This window comes from Grammomys surdaster, unplaced genomic scaffold, assembly GCF_004785775.1.
Source record: "Grammomys surdaster isolate TR1022 unplaced genomic scaffold, NIH_TR_1.0 240, whole genome shotgun sequence".
Classification (NCBI taxonomy): domain Eukaryota; kingdom Metazoa; phylum Chordata; class Mammalia; order Rodentia; family Muridae; genus Grammomys; species Grammomys surdaster.
The window spans coordinates 2102908-2113598 of NW_021604685.1; the positions used below are offsets into that span (position 1 = coordinate 2102908).

A 10691-nucleotide genomic window follows, 5' to 3' on the forward strand; every position below is an offset into this window, starting at 1 on the left:
CCCTCCTTCCTTCTCTCTGTCTCTCTCTGTCTCTCTCTGTCTCTCTCTGTCTCTCTCTCCCTCTCTCTGTCTCTGTCTCTTCCCCCCCGCCTCTCTCTCTTTCTTCACCAGTCATGGTTAGTTCTATCCTGGATTTCTGGGTTGTCCTGCCTCTGATTCCTGGCCATCCAGGCAGTGTGAAGAATGGACTCCCTCTGGTGGCATGGGCTATAAGTTGGACCAACCATGGGTTGGATACCCCCACAACTTCTGTGCCACCATTCCTCCAGCAGGTATTGCAGGCAGGACAGATTGTAGGTTGAAGTTTATGTGGCTTGGTTGCTATCCCAGTCCCACTGCTTGGAGTCTTGCCTTGTTATGAAAGATATCCATTTCATGCCAACCTCATATAGTGATCGTCATTACAAGGAAACTTTGCTAGAATCACTGTCTTTTAGATTCCAAGGAGTTTCCACTGCACTAGGTTTTTAACATCACTCCCCAAATGCTACCTAATTCCAGTCATTTCTCCCAATATTCTCTCTTTCTCTCCATACCTGTCCCCAGCCTGCTTGATCCCTTCTGTTCCCTTCCCTACAAGTCCCTTGTCTGACCACAAATTCTATTCTATTCCCTCTTCCTAGAGAGATACATGCATACTCCCTTGAGCCTTTCTTTTTAGCCCCTCTGAGTCTGTGGGTTGTTATAAATGTAATTTTTATTCACTAGATGTAATTGTCCTCTTCGAGACTCACTTATGAGTAGCTTATCCTTTCAAACTCTTTCTGAATTCTGTCTGTCTGTCTGTCTGTCTGTCTGTCTGTCTATCTGGTTCAATTCTGTTGTTCTGGATCAAAGTCTTCTCTAACTTGACTGATTTCAAACTAGCTTCTCTTGTCTCCTCACTGAATTGTTTTGGCCCTCCACTGTGAGTCCTGCTTGGATACAGAAAGTGGCCACTTCGGAATCCATATTCCCCACTGCTAGTAGTATTAACTAGAGTCATCCCCATAGATCCTTTGTGGGCTCCACCATCCTGGGTCTCTGGCAAGTCCTAGAAATTGCCCCCATCCACTGCTGATTTTTCTTATCTCTCCCTACGTATGATCTCCCCACTCTCACCCTACTTCCCTCCCCATCTCCTATTCCACTCAGTTCTCTCTTTCAATTGACCTACAGTTTCTATTTTCTTTCAGCTTCTGAGAAAGATTCAACCATCTTCTCTTGGGCCTTTCTTGTTATTTGGCTTCTTTGGGTCTGTTGATTACAGTGTGGTTATCCTGTACTTTATGGCTAATATTCACTTATAAGGGAGTACATTCCATGCAAAGTCCTTTTGGGTCTGGGATACCTCATTCAGGATAATATTTTCTATTTCCATCCATTTGCTTGAGCAGTATTCCATTGTGTAAATGAAACACATTTTCTTTATCCATCATTAAGTTGAGGGACATTTCGGTCACTTCCAGTTTCTGACTATTATGAATAAAGCTGCTTTGAACATAGTTGAGCAAGTGTCTTCATAGGATGGTAGAACGTCTTTTGGGTGTATTCCCAGTAGTGGTATAGCTGGGCCTTGAGGTAGAACTATTCCAAATTTTCTGAGAAACCACAAAATTGAATTTCAGAGTGGTTGTAGAAGTCTGCACTTCCAGCAGCAGTGGTGGAGTGTTTGCCTAGCTCCACAACTTTGCCATCATTTGCTGTCCTTTGAGTTTTTGATCTTAGCCAATCTGATGGGTGTAAGATAGAATCTCAGAGTCATTTTGATTTGCATTTTTGATCATTAAGGACATTGAATATTTCAATGCTTCTTAGCCATTTGAGACTTTTAAGATTCCTATTTAGAATTCTCTGTTCTAGCTCTGCACCTCATTTTCATTAGGTTATTTGGGTTGCATCTAACTTCCTGAGTTCTTTGTAAATTTTGGATGTTAGCACTCTGTCAGATGTAGTGTTGGTGAAGATCCTTTCTCAATCTATACGCTGCTATTTTGTCTTGTTCATAGTGTCCTTTATCTTACAGAAGCTTTTCAGTTTCATGAAGTCCCATCATAAAGCCTAAGGCATTGGTGTTCTATTCAGGAACTTGTCTCCTGTACCAATGTGTTCAAGGCTATTTCCCACTTTCTATTCTGTTTGATTTAGTGGATTCAGTATTATGTTGAGGTCTTTGATCAACTTGGACTTGAGTTTTGTGCAGGGCAATAAATATGGATCTGTCTGGACTCTTCTACATGTAGGCATCAGGTTAGACCAGCACTGTTTGTTGAAGATGTTTTCTTTTTTCCATTGTACAGCTTTGACTTCTTTATTAAAAAAATCAAGTGTCCATAGGTGTGTAGGTTAATTTCTGGGGCTTTGATTCCATTGATCCACCTGTCTGCTTCTGTACCAATACCATGGAAACTTTATAGCTATTGCTCCATAGTACAGCTTGAAGTCAGGGGTGACAATTCCTCCTGAAGTTCTTTTATTGTTCAGGATTGCTTTGGCTATCCTAAGAATTTTTATTTTTCCATATGAAGTTGATAATTGCTCTTTCAAGGTCTATAAAATTTTGTGTTGGAATTTTAATGGGGATTGAATTGAATCTGTAAATTGCTTTTGTAAGATGGCCATTTTCACTATGTTAATTCTACCTATCCATGAGCATGGGTGAACTTTCCATCTTCTGAGGTCTTCTTTCATTTTTTTCTTCAGGAAGTTGTTCTTGTCATATAGATCTTTACTTTCTTGGTTATAGTTATACAAAGATATTTTAAATTATTTATGGCTATTATAAAGGGTGTATTGTTTCCCTAATTTCTTTCTTGTCCTATTTATCATTTGGATAAGGGAGGGCTATTGATTTATTTGAGACAATTATGTATCCAGTCACTTTGCTGAAGGTGTTTATCCACTGTAGGATTTTTCTAGTAGAAATTTTGGTGTCACATATGTATGCTATCTTATCATCTACAAATAGCAATACTTTGTTTTCCTCTCCAAATTGTAAACCCTTGATGTCCTTTAGTCATTTTATTGCTCTGACTGGTACTTCAAGTACAATTTTGCATAGATAGGGAGAGAATGGGTAGCCTCATCTTGTCCTGATTTTAATAAACTTGTTTTATGTTTCTCTCCATATAGTTTGATGTTGGCTTTCTGTATATTGTTTTAACTACGTTTCAGTATATGCCTTGTATCCCTCGTCTTTCTAGTACTTTTAACATGAAGGTGTGTTGGATTTTGTCAAAATGTTTTTCAATATTTAATAAAATGATCATGTGATCTTTTTATTTCAGTTTGTTTATATGGTAGATTATGTTGATGGATTTTCATATATTGAAACATATCTGGAATGAAGCCTACTTGACCATGATAAAAGATGTTTTTGATGTGTTCTTGGTTTGAGTTTGCAAGTATTTTATTGAGTATTTTTGCATCAGTGTTCACAAGAGTAATCAGTCTGAAGTTACCCTTCTTTGTTGAGTATTTATGTGGTTTAGGTATCAGGGTCACTGTAGCTTCATACAATGAGTTGGGCAGTGTTTCTTCTGTTCCTATTTTGTAGAATTGTTTGATGAGTATTGATATTAGCTCTTCTTTGAATGTCTGGTAGAATTCATCATTAAAAAACTCTGGCCAAGGCCTTTTGTTGTTGTAGTTTTACTTTGTTTTTTGTTTTCTTTGGGAAATTTTTAATAACTGCTTCTATTTCCCTAGATGCTATAGGACTTTTAAGAGAGTTTATCTGATCTTGATTTAGATTTAGATTTGGTAATTTGTATCAGTCTAGAAACATCAGTCATTTCATTCAGATTTTCAAATTTTGTGGAGTATAGGCTTGTGAAGTAAGAACTAGTGATTCTTTGAATTTCCTCAGTGTCAGTTATGATGTCTCCCTTTTCATTTCTGATTTTGTTTATTTGGGTACTGTCTCTCTGCCTCTAAGTTAGTGTAGCTAAAGGTTTGTCAATCTTGTTGATTTTCTCAAAGAACCAGCTCTTAGTTTCATTGATTCTTTGTATTGTTTTCTTTGTTTATCCTTGATTGATTTTATCCCTGAGTTTGATTATTTCCTGCCTTCTATTCCTCTTTGGTCTGCTTGCTTCTTTTTTGTCCCTAGAGGTTTCAGATATCCTTTTAATTCATTAGTATGAGAACTCTTCAAGTTCTTTATCCGGGCACTTAATGTTATAAATTTTCTTATTAGCAACTGCTTACATAGTGTTCTATAAGTTTGAGTAAGTTGTTCCTTCACTTTCATTGAATTCTAGAAAGTCTTTAATTTCTTCCCTGACCCAATGTAATTGAGTAGAGAGTTGATCAGTTTCATGATATGTAGGCTTTCTGTTATTGTTGAAATACAGCTCTGGGCTTGCTCTTTGTTCCTGAGCAGCCTTCCAGATCCCCAAAATCATCTTTCTCCCTTGCGGAAGCCTTTTTGGTCACAAGACTAATTAGCTTAGAAACCTTCCCAACTAATCTCTTCCAAGTTGGGTATGCCTGGGACACAGCCTGCAGAGGTGAGCTACGCAAGTTACCCTGAGCCCCATTGTCTATCTCTATGCTCAATTTTCTCTGCAAAGGAAACTTACAGGACCCCAAGAGTGACCTGCTTCCCCATGGAAAATTTCAAGAGCCCCAAGATGAACTAGCTTGTAACCCTGCCTCACCAATCCCATCTCAGTTAGATCTATCCTCTATCCCATTTGGCTCCACTTGGGACACAGCCTCCAAAAGTAGGTTGGATGTAGTTTTCTGAGCCCCACTGTCTAACTTTGGTACAGCTCTTAGGTCTGGAAGAGTGTTGTGGGACACTAAGTGCATCCTGTTTCCCTATAGAAACTTTCAGGGTCCCCCCAAGACTAAGTAGCTTGGAACCCTGCTCCACCAATTCTACTCCAGTGGTATCCACCTTGGAAACAACCAAGTGAGTTGTGCATGCCCTCCTGGGCTCCATTGTCTAGCTCTAGGATTCTTCCTCAGTCATGAGTAGCCTTGTGGTACTCCAAGACTACCTCCCCCATGGATGCTTGTGGAGACCCCAAGAACTACCAGCTTAGAACATTGCCCCACCAACACTTTGCCAGCAGGGTCTACATGTGGCATAGCCAGCAGAGTCAGGTACATGGGCCTCCATTGTCTGTCCCATGGCTCCCCCCACCTTCCTTAGAAGTCTTGTTGACATCCAGATTACCCATCCAACACCAAGGGTAAATAGATGCCTAATGGACTAAGTAAGAACACAATCAACAAGACCTAGGGAAATATGGCACCATCATATCCCAGCTTTCCTGCGACAAACCCTGAATATCTTAATGAAACTGGAGCACAAGAAAAGGATCTTAAATAGTGTCTTACATATATAATAGAGGCTATCATGGCTATTCCTGGCTGTCAAGTTGACTATATATGGAATGAGCTACAATCCAGAAATGGAGGTCACATCAGTGATTCAGATATTGAGGCATATTGTCATGAAAGGCTTAGGCCCAGGTAAGGTAGTATATGCCTTTAGTCCAAGGAGATAGAGGCAAACAGATGTGAGTTCGAAGATAGCCTGGGAAAGCCATATCCAGGCATGGTGATACACATCTTCATTCTGGGCTCTGCCTTCTGCTATAAAAAGTATTCATTCTTCTTTGTCTGCTTGCACTTACTTGCCAGCACATCTGTTGGAGGCTATTTCTTCAGGATTCCAGCCTATACAGAAGACCAGTTGAAACAACTAGCCTGGTAAGACTGAGCAAGTACTAGATTCTTGGACTTCTCATTCACAGTTTCCCATTGTTGGGTTAGCCCTAAGTTAGACTGTTGACTGTAAGTCATTCCAATAATTTTCCTCAATATATAGAGGTGGTATATCAGTTCTGTGACTCTAGTGAATCCTGACTAATATAGAGGCCTTCAAAGAGGACATGAATAAATCCCTTAAGGAAATACAGGTGTATAAAATATGTTTGCCCAAAGCCAGAAGAGCAGTGAACAGACTCAAATTATGTGGAACAAGGGAGAAATATGTACGTTTTCTGCAGAGACTTCCAGCTCTAACATTAAAGAGGTAGGTGATTGTGTGTACCAGACCTTTCTCAGAAAAGTAGTGAGAGTGTATCCTGAATCACAGTGAGCTTCAGTATGAAGAAATAGAATCTAAGGAGAGATTGTTGAGATAATTAAAGGAAAGCAAGATACACATCTGCAATCTGAGAAGGATATAAGGTCAGAGGATATTTTTTCCAATTGAGATGTAGTAGAGAGTGCAGAAGAACATATTTGAAGAGTGTGTGAGATATGTTACATGAGATGTGAGGACAGACCAGAAACATATGAAAAATACTGACAAAATGTCACATTACAACTCAAAAAGAAGTGGAATGCATGGATTTGGAGATGTTTTGATGTGTCTTGCTGCACAGTAGTTAAATCTTTAAGTAATAGCATTATTATGGGAGAGCACAGCACAGTAAAAGGTAAGCTTTGAACTCCAAGGTTCTTGAAAAGTTTCATGAACAATAACATCTTCTAAGCACTTCTTATTACCAACACACTCTTAAAAACAGCTTAAATATTTTCACTCACATAGGATTTGTAACCACCCCAGGGCTTAAGAAAACTTTCATTCTCATTTTTCATGCCAAGAAACTGAAATTTAGAGGTTTGCTATAATTATAGTAAACTTAAGTGGCAGTCTTTAAATAGAGTGTGATTGTGAATCAGTGCTTATCATAAGAAGTCTACAACTATAGATCTCCTTAGACAGCAATTATCCATCCTGGCTGAAATGTGTTTAGAACAATATCTTTTAGAAGTGTCTAGAGTTTGAGTATTCCTTCCTCAGTCCTTTACCTGTGTCTCCACTTCCCTAGATTTTCTGAAATGACATATTGTTAAGGATCACTTATTATGGAATATGGGTGTAGTAAAATGCAAGAAAGAATATGTATTTATGAGAAATATGATAATATTTATGAAGGACCATGAAGGGGTCTTGGGTTTTGGTAGAGCATTGGCTTGGAAATGGCCAGAGACCCTGCAAGGGATACGGAATACATTTCCCCATGCTCCCAGAATCCAAGCTCCTAGCACGTGGGCTACATCTCTATTAACCTATACCTTGCAGACATGTTTGGCTTAGAGCAGCTCCTCCCAGAGAGGTTTGTGTCACCATCCACCTACAGGTAGAGGGCGTGACTACAAGCTTCAGCCTCAAGAGATTTCCATATTCATGAGTTACGTAAAGGCCAGGGAGCCTAGCTAAATTAAGTTATTCCTTCCCAGCCCCTCCTCTTTTCCCCTTCCCTATTTAAGCCAGCTCCCCCCTGGCTTGAACTAGGGGGATACACATCCAGATCCAACTACCAGACCATGGCAATAAAACTCTTAGAACCATCACGCAAGGGACGCTGCCACCTCCTCCCATGCAGCAGCCCTGTCTTCCGGCTCAGCTGTTCAGGTTGAATTGACCAAAGCGATCTTTGTGGAGAAGCCTAGTCCTCTGCTGGTCGGGTGGGAGTTTGTGGGACAGTACTACACCCTGTTGAACAAGGACCCGGACACAATGCACAGATTTTATGGAAAGAACTCTTCCTAAGCCCACGGGGGCTTGGATTCCAGCGGGAAGCCAGCAGATGCAGTCTACAGGCAGAAGGAAATCCATAGGAAAGTGATGTCACAAAACTTCACCAACTGCCACACCAAGATCCACCACGTAGATACTCACGCAACTCTAATGACGGGGTGGTGGTCCAAGTGATGGGGCTACTGTTCAACAACAACCAGGCTCTGCGGAGGTTCATGCAGACCTTTGTCCTTGCTCCTGAGGGTTCTGCTGCCAACAAATTCTATGTTCGCAGTGACATCTTCATATACCAAGATGAGGTCTTCGGTGGCTTTGTCACAGAACCTCAAGAGGGTGAATCCGAGGAAGAAGTAGAGAAACCTGAAGAAAGACAGCAGATATTAGAGGTGGTGTCCAATGATTCTGGAACTTTCTATGATCAGACTGTCAGCAATGACTTGGAGGAGCATTTAGAGGAGCCTATTGTGGAACCGGAGCCAGAGCCGGAGCAAGAGCCGGAGCCGGAACATGTGGCCAACGTTCAAGAGGGCAATCCTGAGCCTGTATTGGAAGAAGCTGCTCCCGAGGATGTGCAGAAGAGCACTTCCCCTGCCCCAGCAGACGTGACCCCGGCACAGGAAGACTTAAGGACATTTTCTTGGGCTTCTGTGACTAGTAAGAACGTTCCTCCCAGTGGTGCTGTTCCAGTGACAGGGACACCACCTCATGTGGTCAAAGTGCCAGCGTTACAGCCCCGTCCCAAATCTAAGCCTGACTCTCAGATTCCTCCACAAAGGCATCAGAGGGATCAGAGAGTTCGAGAGCAGTGGATTAATATCCCTCCTCAGAGAGGACCCCGACCAATCTGTGAGGCTGGTGAACCAGGAGATGTGGGACCTCGAAGGATGATGAGGCACCCTGACAGTCATCAGCTCTTCATTGGGAACCTGCCACATGAGGTTGACAAGTCGGAACTGAAGGATTTTTTTCCAAAATTATGGGAATGTGGTGGAGCTGCGCATCAACAGTGGTGGGAAGTTACCCAGTTTCGGATTTGTTGTATTTGATGATTCTGAACCTGTTCAGAAGGTCCTTAATAATAGGCCCATCATGTTCCGAGGCGCGGTCCGCCTGAATGTGGAAGAGAAGAAGACTCTAGCTGCCAGGGAAGACGACCACAGGGATAACCGCCCTCGGGGACCTGGAGGCCCCGTGGTGGGTCAAGTGATGGGATGAGAGACCCTCCCAGCGGAGGCATGGTGCAGAAACCAGGCTTAGGCATGGGCAGGGGGATTACAACTCCAAGGCAGTGAATTGCCTGGCTCAGATCTCCACACAGCACACAGCCCCGGCTCCTGCAGAATGGTGAATTCCTTCAACCAGCCTTTGGTGTCTCGGAGTAGTCTATTATAAACTGCTTGAGTTTGTACAATTTTAATTTCACTTGTGTTCATGGTGTATGCTCCCCAACCCTTTTTCCTCCCTTCACCCTTTAGTCCTTCATTCCCAGTTTTCTGGAATGATACTTTAGGAGGAATAGATTTGTAAAGAAGAAGAGGAAAGACTGACCTTCCTGCTCACGCTGCATACACAGACTGGAGTTTCATGGCCATTCCCCAGAGGAGCATGTCTTGGTATCACTAACAATGGATCTTTCATTTGTTGGGAGACACAGGATTTGATAAACATTTTGAAAGCAGGAAAAATCAAGTCATGACTCCTTTCTGGTGTGGAAAAATTGGCTTTTGGCAACTGCCACTGGGTCCCTGCTGGTGTGGCTAACTGAATAAAAGGTGTTTCCAGAACCTTATTCCTCTGACATGTGATTACCAAACAATTCTAAACCTCCATTTTTACCATTGGATTTTAAATTGTGACATAGGCTGTCAATGTCTACAACACAGGTAAGGACTTTTGTTGAACTGTTATATATATATTTTTTTGAGGTAGAGTTTTTCATGTTTTATTTGTATTTGTAAAAAAAAATAGAAAAAAGAAAAAAGGACAAAAAATTCCCATGAGAAAACAAACCCCCAAATCTGATAACAAAGCCAAGCAAAACTGTGCCTTCTATTTATCTTTGATTCTGGTCCTGGCAATTGTTTAAAGAAAAGTAATAAAGATTCTAGATTTGTTTTCAGATTCAGAGTATATGGGGGAACTGTAGAATTTTTTGATCACGTGTATGTTTCGTGTTAACATTGTCCTGCCTTATCCTAAAATCACGCCTCAGACTGGGATGCTTTTGAGGAAGGTGCTTCTGTGAAGGCTGTGATCTCAGTGCCTCTGTACGCCACACTCTACTCTGCTGTCTGCGTTCCTGGTGGGCCATAAGAAAAATTTGGTTGAATATTGGACTTGGCAAATGTGCTCCAGGGTCTGCATTTTTCTTTAAATCATAGCCATGTGGTAAATTTTTTATTTTGTTACGTTTCTCTTTTACTGATGGACATTTAGTGGGTGTTTCTTGGAAAAAGGTCAATTTTTATTAAAATATTTCTGGAAGAGAAAAACCTCTTAGAACTCATGGATTTCTCCTATCATTGGGGCCTGCAGTCACTAAAGCTTCCAGCCCCTGGAACTCTGGACTTTCTCCTGTTTGTGGGACCTGTCTGTGTGGAAACCCCCGGGACTCCACTGTGGATTTTTCCCACACATTTATAGCTATCACTTGAGAATATTAGAAGAGGCATAGATACAGAGCCATAATAACATCCACTACCAGGTACTATATGCTAGTCATTGCTAGTAAACATATATCATGTAATTTTAATCCTGAAATCTCCCTTATCCTCCTGGTATTAACCAGGACTCTTTCAGTTCAGATGAGAAAACCAGACTCTTACTAGTTTAAAAAGAAAAGAATTTACTGACCTTGACAATGAAGTCAGAGAGCCATATCTGCCTTGTCTACTTTAGTGTTCTTATGCACAAATCAGTGCCTGTTACAAAACTTGTGTATATGCAAACCTACTGTTAATAGCCACAACTTTTGAAAGAAGGCTAACTTCCCAAAACATATATCTCTGTAACAAAACAGGCACTCAGGACATAGAGGTAGCTAGCTCAGCAATTAGAGATACTTGTTGCAACGGCTGATGAACTAAATTTTATCCATAAGACCTATAAGGTGATAGAACAGCACACAATCACCATGGTATGCAAG

The 10691-nt window shown here is 41.2% G+C and overlaps 1 pseudogene; it reads left to right on the forward strand.

Moving 5' to 3' along the window:
• Window positions 1–5347: 5347 nt before the first annotated feature.
• Window positions 5348–8838, forward strand: LOC114626834 (annotated as a pseudogene).
• Window positions 8839–10691: the final 1853 nt, after the last annotated feature.